The sequence below is a fragment of the Herpailurus yagouaroundi genome, unplaced genomic scaffold (genome assembly GCF_014898765.1).
Source record: "Herpailurus yagouaroundi ecotype Mexico unplaced genomic scaffold, PumYag 159, whole genome shotgun sequence".
Taxonomy (NCBI): domain Eukaryota; kingdom Metazoa; phylum Chordata; class Mammalia; order Carnivora; family Felidae; genus Herpailurus; species Herpailurus yagouaroundi.
This window is the reverse complement of record NW_024412400.1, coordinates 63412120-63420858: the sequence shown is the minus strand read 5'-3', so window position 1 is coordinate 63420858 and position 8739 is coordinate 63412120. Positions and strand designations below refer to the sequence as shown.

The following is an 8739-nucleotide window of genomic DNA, read 5'->3' as shown; positions in this document are numbered from 1 at the left end:
CCCCCGCCAACAGGTGGAGTATGTGTGGTATTCCTCGGGCACTCCTGGTGGCCCAAGAACAAAGGGAAGGTGGAAAACAAATGGTTAACTGATAGAGATCATAGTCCCGCAGGACCCAAGTCTCCATCACCCCTCCATGGTGATGTGGGAAACAAAGGCATAAGGAAATGGCAGATCAAACTAAATTTCCTTATAACCTGCAGCCCATTGACAAATACCTGAGGCTAACAGAGTAACAAGTTCCTCCAGGAAGTCCCTACTGTCTTAATGCTAATGCTTTGTAGAGGGAAAAATAACCTTAGCTTGACACTAGCCAAGGCCTCCAGTATCCTGGGAGTCTTCTTTAGCATATGAAAATCTCACTGGAAACTTCCCCAGAACTCTGTCTCCCCCAACACGGTAGTATGTAACCAGTCTCTCCTCATGGCCCCGGGGCAGCTCTTCCTGCCCTCTGGTCCTGTTCCTGTGCTTCAATAAAATCACCTTTTTGCAAAGATGTCTTCAAGAATTCTTTCTTGGTCATCGCTCTGGACCCCACGATCCCCACGGTCACCCCAAAAACCTCATCACAGGGAGCAGACTTGGGAGCCTATTAGTTGGGGATGGGGTGGGAGCGCGAGGCTGTAAGAGGGCTCACTGGACCACCAGGCTGGGAGTGGAATAAGAGAAATAAGGAGAAAGGCAATGGGTTAGCGAGCGCAGGCTGGAGTGCAGAGCCGACAAGTCTGGACAAGGGGCAGGAGGAAGGAGACCAACCGCCCACTACCTTTCTCCCTGACCCCCAGCTAGCACTTCCACGAACAGGTCTGGGCAGAAGCTGTCAACAGGAGCAACCTCTGTCTTGGCTGATTGGGGGGTGCTGGCCACCCCTCCATTCAGCCTCCCTGTACAGAATGGATGTTTTCTGCTTCTCAGGAACACCCCAATTATCAATCTCTCCCTTTCCCTCCCCAGGATATCAGGCTCCTCAGGATTCCTTAAGGGCATAAGGAATACAAACTCACGTTTACCTTCTCTAATAAAGCAAAATGAATAGCCCTTTGCCTTGCTCCCATTTCTGGGTTCGTTTCTGGCCTGAACCTCACTTCACTTGTGTCCCTCTCCTGATAGGCAACAAAAGGCAACAGAAACAAATACAAATACATAAACCTGCATCACTGGTCGATGATCAAATTAGCTCTTTTTTTAAAGCTACAAAATGCTATGTAAAAATTAATAGCCTCTTTATTACTTCTCCAGGTTAAAAGGTAAACCTGCTGGTCTACCTGCTCTATGATCTCACTGCTAACATGGGGCAAGTGGGACACAGTATGTCACTGTACCTGTGTCAGGATTTCACAAAATTTTTGTTAGCCTCTCACAACACTCCTGCGAGGAACGCTCATCCCCAGCTGGCAGCGAGGCACTGGCCGCAGAGTGCTCTGTCTGCCACGAGCCCCCACAAAGCAGTGGCAGAGGTGGGGCTGGGACTCCTGCGTCTCCCTATTCCACGCTGACATCAGCCTGTTCTTCCACAACAGGTCGGGTCTGCACCCACACGGAATGCCAGGAGAGTCCGTCTCTTTTCCAGAGACTGTGCAGATTTTAATCCCCCAACAACAGAGCCAAAGCTCAGGGTTCACAGCCATGGGCTCAGGCCTAGCTCTCTTCATCAATTGCAAAGCTGTGGCTACACCAAACACCCTGTTAGGGTTTGTCCTGTAGAACATTTCTCTAAGGCCATGAGGCTGCTCAGAGGGGCAGCTCTTGGCTCATTCTGAAAACAGGGAGATCAGAGCTGGGAACCATCTCTACCCTATAGCCTGCCTTCTAAAACTATGGGGGAAAGTCCTACAAATAAAAGCAAAATTGAAGGAGGCAAGCTCTACCAACAACAGTAAGAGCTGACCCATGGTGAATCCTTATTCCATAACATCTGATGGGCCACGGAATACACACAGCCCTACAAGATGGGTATTATTATTTTACACAGGAGAAAACTGGGGCTCAGAGTGGTTTGAAAAAAGTAGGTCAAGGACACACAGCTAGGTAGCAGAAGAACCGGAAATAATACAGTGATCTCGTGATGGTCCACACTCAGGATCGCATGGCCTCACCTCTGTTTGGTCTGGCCAATAAGCAATCAACCCGCTTTCCCATGCCATCTGTCAGCTGGCAAGGGCCTTAGTAATCACCTATCTGAGGGAGCAGGCACCCACAAACCTGAATCCGAGTTCTCCGGAAAAGATCCAATCAACCAGCTGTTCTAGCATTTCCCACACAGCTCAGTCTCTCAACTTACTTTCAACTAAACAAGACATTCTACTTGCAGCCCTCCATTCTTCTTTCTTATCATGCTAGGGTAAGTACATGCCTACATTGACAGTTCTAGTAACAAAGGCCTCAAAACATCACCTGACATTTCCTCAAAACCACTCCAACAGGGTTTCATTTAGGGTATTTTTCTCTTTTCTACCCGCCCCCTGCCCACACCCCAGATCTATGAACATTCAGAATTCAGGGGAAGGAAACAAAGATCAGAAAGGAAGCTTCAACTGTAATAAAACTCCAGATATGGACAGAGGTGAGAACATCTGTTCCATGACCCTTAACTGAAAGTTTCAAGATGAGGAAATCAGGCCATCCTTCAACTTGCCTCACAGGAATCTCTCAAAGGCTGGGCTGTGGGCACCTCACTTCCTCATTCCTGCAGAGGCTTCAGATGGGGCTATGCCTAAGCAGTGGGTAGGAGCGGACCTGTCACTGGCTGCAGACCGCTGGGCAGTGATGGGAGAGCGGGGAGCGCCCCTGCAAGTCCTGGGAACCCTCAGAGCGGCTATGGAGAGCCAACGCACAAGCTGGAGGATCCACATGGGTCCCAGTGTCAGGCTGCTTAAAGAGGGAGGGCTTGCTGGCGTCCTCTCCCCACGGAACACCCTGGTGCACAAGACCCATATTCCCACTCACAGAGAGTGAGTGGTTTGGGTATTGGGGGCACCCCTTTCCTCTGTGTCTTGCCCACACATCACTCCATCTGGGTTGTATAGCAGGGGTAGGAAACTCTCGAGTTCTGTGTAATAAGCACAGCAGGCAGGGTGTGGGGGAAATGATGACATAGCCTGTATCTTTCTGACATAGAAACACTGCAGAGAAAACAAGACTCTTCATTCCCTCAGGTGAATATGCGCTTATCCCATTTTTCTTGGGACAAGAGCTTCTCAACCTATTTTTGTTATCCCCTTTTGGACAGATGCATAAAAAGACTGCTCACTGTAGAAACAACATTGTGAGTGTGACGGAGCCCCGTCTCAAAGCTGAGGACACTTCAGGGAGTAGCGGAGGCCAGGGGAACAGGGGGGCACGACTCTGCTCTAGAACTGCCTTTGGGAATTCCTGGGGGCAGCACATGTGAAATCTCCCAATTTTCAACACTGATTCAGTGGTTTTTTTGGTTGTTGTTTTTTGTTGTGTTTTGTTTTGACTTTCTGCTGGCCCGATAAAACTTCTGTTGGTTGCATGTGGCCCAGACCCCATCTGTAACCAAGGCAGTTGAATGTAGTCAAAAGACAGTTCGCCTAGACTGACTAACCAACTCTTGGGTGTGTAGCTTAGCTGTCTGCAAAAGGCAGTATGGACAGCGGAGGGGCTGGAGAATCCATGCGAAGACCCAACAGATTTGCGTTTGAATCCTGGCTCTGCTTTTATTAGCTGCAAGAGTCCAAGTCCACCATTAACCTTACTTAGCTACCATGCCATCTGCAAAATGGGCTGATGGGAGATTTGTGAGAATTAAAAACGTGTGTGCGAAGACTACCATGAACTCTTCATAAATGTCAAATTTCCTTCCCCCCGTAACTCTAAAGAAACGATTTAGCCTAATCTTAGCTTCTTCAGATGTCATGGTTTTCATCTGTTAGAAACTAGAATAATCAACCAGCACTGAGGCTGTACCTCACAGGATGGGATGAAGTGGTGCAGATAAAAGCAGGGCGCTTACAACGTAGAAAAGTATGATCAGCTTGATTGCCAACACCCTTTCCTCTCATTTCGAGGCCAACAAAGCAGCAATCTGCTTTCCTAAATGTGTTTATCCCCTTCCGTAAGGGGATGTGGGGAGAAGATGGAGTCACAGCGATTAGCAATCTTTAAAACAGAGATTAGCAATCAACTCCCCAGGGTCCAATCCCACCATCCTTACACAGAGGTGAGGAAACATTAGGTCACTGCCTGGTCACTTAAGGGCCCAGCAAGTCTGCTTTCTCTCTCCACGCCTTGTTTTAGACAACCGAGGAAGAAAGTCAAGTCACTTAACAGCTGCAATGTTTCTTTTCCTCACACAAAGAAAACTGAGCCGCAGGCCAAACACATTCATTGAAGTACCATCACTATGACATTTTCCAAACGCACGGGGATTTTTGTCAATTCTCTTATTTTCCACACCCTTTGACAAAAGTGGGACATGCTTTGGCATTTCCTCAACTGACTGACTTAAAGCATCTTTACAACTTCTTTTACACGAATGGGACTACACCAGCAAGGTCTAGGCTGAGGGGCCTGATCTAACATTTCAACTTTTTTTTTTAATGTTTATTTACTTCTGAGAGAGAGACAGAGCGTGAAGGGGAAAGGGACAGAGAGACAGGGAGACACAGAATCCGAAGCAGGGTCCAGGCTCTGAGCTGTCAGCATAGAACCCAATGGGGGGCTCGAACCCACGAACTGTGGGATCATGACCTGAGCAGAAATCAGACGCCCAACCGACTAAGCCACCCAGGAGCACCAACACTTCAACTTTCAACTATTACGGACAGGTTTTCTCTTAAAAGCAAAGAGGCATTAAAATCAGTTCCGCTGAAGCTACTAAGGATTTTTACCTTTCAGGAGTATGCCTCTCCCCACCCCAAACTTTAAAAGCTCCCTCATGCAATCGCCATGTTTCCAAATCACCAATCAAGCATGACAGAATGAGCAGGAATTGTATAATAAATCTAGAGGAAAAAAATGAACAAGTTGGATGAATATACAGATATTACTCCTCCCACCCAGCCCCTTCTTCAAAGCAAGGTTCTGGTAAAGGAAAAAGAACACCACAGAATGTTTTAGGGGTCGCTTCTTTGCTAAACACTTTCAAGTCATAATGCCTGGGGCAAACAAGGTGAAAATGACAATACAAATAGGTTAAGATCTCTTTCAGGCAATAAGTAGACCTCCACTTACCTAGTGATTTGTTTTTATAATGTACACTCTTTACTGATGTATATACCATGCTTCCAAAAGTATACACCAATCTTAAATGGATAAGTACTGTGTTTACTACTCTGAGCTGTTTCTTGATGTGCATAACTTGGAAAGGATTTGGGCAGCTCAGAAAAACTGCTACCACATTTTACACAACCTGTCTGTCTGGACACAACTCAACCCCTAGGCTTGCTAATACCCTTTGTATCAAAAGGGCTGACCCAGCATCCACCTGCATCAACTTGATCCCCTCAGCTCTGTCGCACTCAGCAAACACCCTATGCCTTCTGAGCAAAATAAAGCAGCACCCCACGAGGGAGAAAAAGAAGTTTTATGAGTCTGAAGAGGCAGGTTTTACACCCGATTTACAAAGAGTGAGGGTCTGTGGAAGGCCTTGAATCTCTTCTAGAAACACTCACTGGTGGTGCCTTCCAACCTACCGTCAGGAAAACAAACAAACAAACAAAAGCTCAGCTGGCAATGGTGGTGGTTACTTTTAAAGGGAAATGCCAAACATAGGAAAGTAGAGACAATAGTGTAAGGAATTCCATACCCCACCCTTCATCCCGCCTCAACTATTAACAACTCACAGCGAATCTCCTTTGGAGCTCCCCCCTCACTTTTCCACTAGCAGTGTTGCCCCAAAGTGGTTTATTTTGAAGCAAACCCTCCATCTATATTTCAACTTCAGTATGTATTTTTAAAGGGGTTTTTTTTTTTAACAACCACAATCCTAACACCATTACCAAAAATAACTAAACAAAACTAATATTTACTTGTACGATCAACTGACCAGTACACATCTCTTTTATTGGCTCAATGTTTCATGAACTTCTCCCCTTCGAATCAGGATCCAACCAACGTTCGCAGACGGACTGCACTGCTGTGTCACGTCTCTTCAACAGTGTTTAAACCGCAGGTTCCCCCTTCCCCGTGATTCTCACGGCAGCCGCGCTGATCCCTAGTGGCAAATTCCCAATGATTCAACTCTGGGGATACCACAAAGAGACTCCGGCCTTAAAGGCTTGCTTAAAAAACGTCAGACACGTATATTAAGCAGTCATTTTTGTAATTAAATACGTTTAGAAAAAAAAAAAAAAATCTGAGAAGCACAAGCGAAACGATTTGACCTGAAGCGATTAGCAATCCTCAGGGCCACTCAAGCACGCGTCCTTTGCAATTCTGATCCGTGTGGGTTTATTTATGAGGTTAGAGCATATCCCAGCCTTACCCGAGTCTTTTGCAAAAGGTGGGGCGGAGCGAGCCGGTTTCCTCGCAGGACGACCCTCCTCCGCGGGCTAGGTCCTGGCGGTCGCCTCCGGAATTCCGGGGTTGGACCCAGCTGCCGCCTCCCAGGGCCACCTGCCCAGGTGAGAAAAAGGAGCTTCAGCTGACGAGTTCCGGAAAGCAGCCCCAGGTTATCTAGAAGGAATTCTGAGCCAGCCAGGATAGAGGAACGAACCAGGGTACCACGGTCTCGTAGAACAAACAGCCCTGAAAAATCTTGGGGCTTAATCTCTGTGCCGGCGCGAGCGGGGGCACGGTCCCCAACGCCGAAGGGCCAAGAGAGGGGACGCGGAGTCCGCCCCAACGAACACACGTGCGTCTGTGTACGTGACTGATTACATCCACCTCTGGGTGCCAGGGGAGGAAAATTACATAGACCATTTCTACATCACCTGTGTATGTTGAAAAGCTATCTCCACTGGAAACAGGGTGTGAATGTCTGGCCAACCCAAGCCACGGACCCCGGACCAGAAACCCACTACAGACCGCCGGCGCGAAGGCGACGCGGTAACCCCCAATCCGAAGCGGTCAGGCTCGGGCGTCTGCAGCTTTCCGCCAAGGGTCCTCCGCCCCACTCCAGGATCTCTTAAGTAGTAAACCCCAGCTTCTGAATCCCTGTAAGAAATTCGTCTCCTTCCTCGACGCGCACAACGCGCGCCGGAGAAAACGCGGGCGCCGCTGACCATTCTGGACCCCGGGGCGAGCAAGCAGGTGCGAACCGCCGGGCGCCGGCCCCCGCACTCACCCGAAGTGCAGCGGTTTCCGGCGTGCGCTCCGCGTTCCCGGCGCTGGGTGCCAGACCAGACACCTGCTGCGCCCGGCCCCAGGTGACCGCCGAGAGAGGGGCGGGAGCCCCGCGCGCCCGCCCGGCTCCGCCCCGAGCGCTCAAAGGAGGAGGGCGGGGGCTGCGAGTCCGGCCCCGAAGCCCCAGCTGCGGCCGGCTAGCCGCCTGGCGCCAGGAAGCGCGGGCGTCCGCGGGGGCCCGACTTTGAACACGCACGCCCCGTCGCGACCCCGCCGGGAGGCTGGCCGGAGGGGGGCCCCCTGCCGGTGGGGCGGCGACAAACGATGGAAGCCGCCACCCCGGATCCTTGGGAGAGGGGTAGAGAAGGGGGAGAGCTGCAGCCACTCGCCGCTTAGTGACACCCCCTGCCGTGTACCAGGCGTTGAAGCCCCAGCCCCAGCCCCAACCCAAGGAGAATCTACGTCCCCAGTAGGGTGGGCAGGGCCATTGGCAGTTGTCTCCAAATGAAGGTACACGCAGGGTGACAGAACCTGAAATATGCATGCCACTAAGCAAAGCCTGCAGTGCACTATGAATTCACAGTTTTATATAAACTGCAAATAGCACATTTGCAAATAGCACAATTACATTGCATTGTCTTTTTTTTTATCAACAACGGTGCTAAAATATTGTATTTATTCAACAAGTATTTGTTGAACACCTACAAGTTCCCAGTCGTCTAAACATTTAAAATGTGGCACAATTTCCTCCTCCTTTTCATGCAGAACCTTGAACAAGGGGAGTGGCCTGGGCCTTTTTTTTAACCCCTCAGAAAGCCTGGACTGGCTCTACGAGGAATCTAGTAAACGCCCGCCAGAGGGTGCAATAAGAACCGAGCCTTGGCAGAAGTTTAAGTGTGCGAAGCTACTGGAACTGAGGACTTCCCCAGAGAATTCCTGGAGGTGAGCTGGAGTAGTAAAGGACCATAGGATTCTCCAGGATGTGAAGTGTTTCAGCCGAGATGTCACCGTGAGCAAAGCCAGAAGCAGAAAGCTGGGCAGGGTGTGCACGTTCTGATAGAGAAAAGGCATGTGACTCAGCATAGCTGAGAAGGAGAGGATGTGAGCTGAGGTCGAGCAGCGAGCGTGAGGGGGCCAGATTATGTTCCTCTCAAAAATAACAGCCGCCGTCTATGGAGTGTATATAAAACAGGAGGTGGACAAGCATCACGTCAAACTAAGCTCGCACCAACCCTACAAGGTAGGGTTATTATTCATCCAAGAGGAAAATGAAGACTTGCTAGTGACAGGGCTGGGAAGAGGTGACTTTGAGGGGCTAGCCGCACTCTTACTGGCACTTTCCAGCCAATCCAGGAGACCGAATTTGTCTTCAGACGCTCCCAGCATCCCCAAGTATCCTCGAGTGCCTACTGCTCTCCCTCCATCCCCCAAAGCCTGAGTTAACTGCCCCAGACCCCTCCTGTCTAGAAATGATTCCGGAGCACACGACTG

At 49.7% G+C, this 8739-nt stretch overlaps 1 protein-coding gene across 2 annotated transcripts in view; it reads right to left on the bottom strand.

Moving 5' to 3' along the window:
• The window catches only part of GPR160 (G protein-coupled receptor 160), a 56477-nt gene extending 49238 nt beyond the window's left edge, over positions 1-7239 (bottom strand). Inside the window, exons 1-2 of one of the 2 annotated variants that reach the window (XM_040480722.1) lie at positions 6897-7239; positions 6449-6579 (exon numbers count right to left, since the gene is read on the bottom strand). The gene's annotated coding sequence lies outside the window, so the exon portion shown is untranslated. Of the gene's footprint in view, positions 1-6010; positions 6108-6448; positions 6580-6896 lie in introns of those variants that run through there. The other variant, XM_040480723.1, reaches the window with a different exon arrangement.
• Between the last annotated feature and the right edge of the window lie 1500 nt (positions 7240-8739).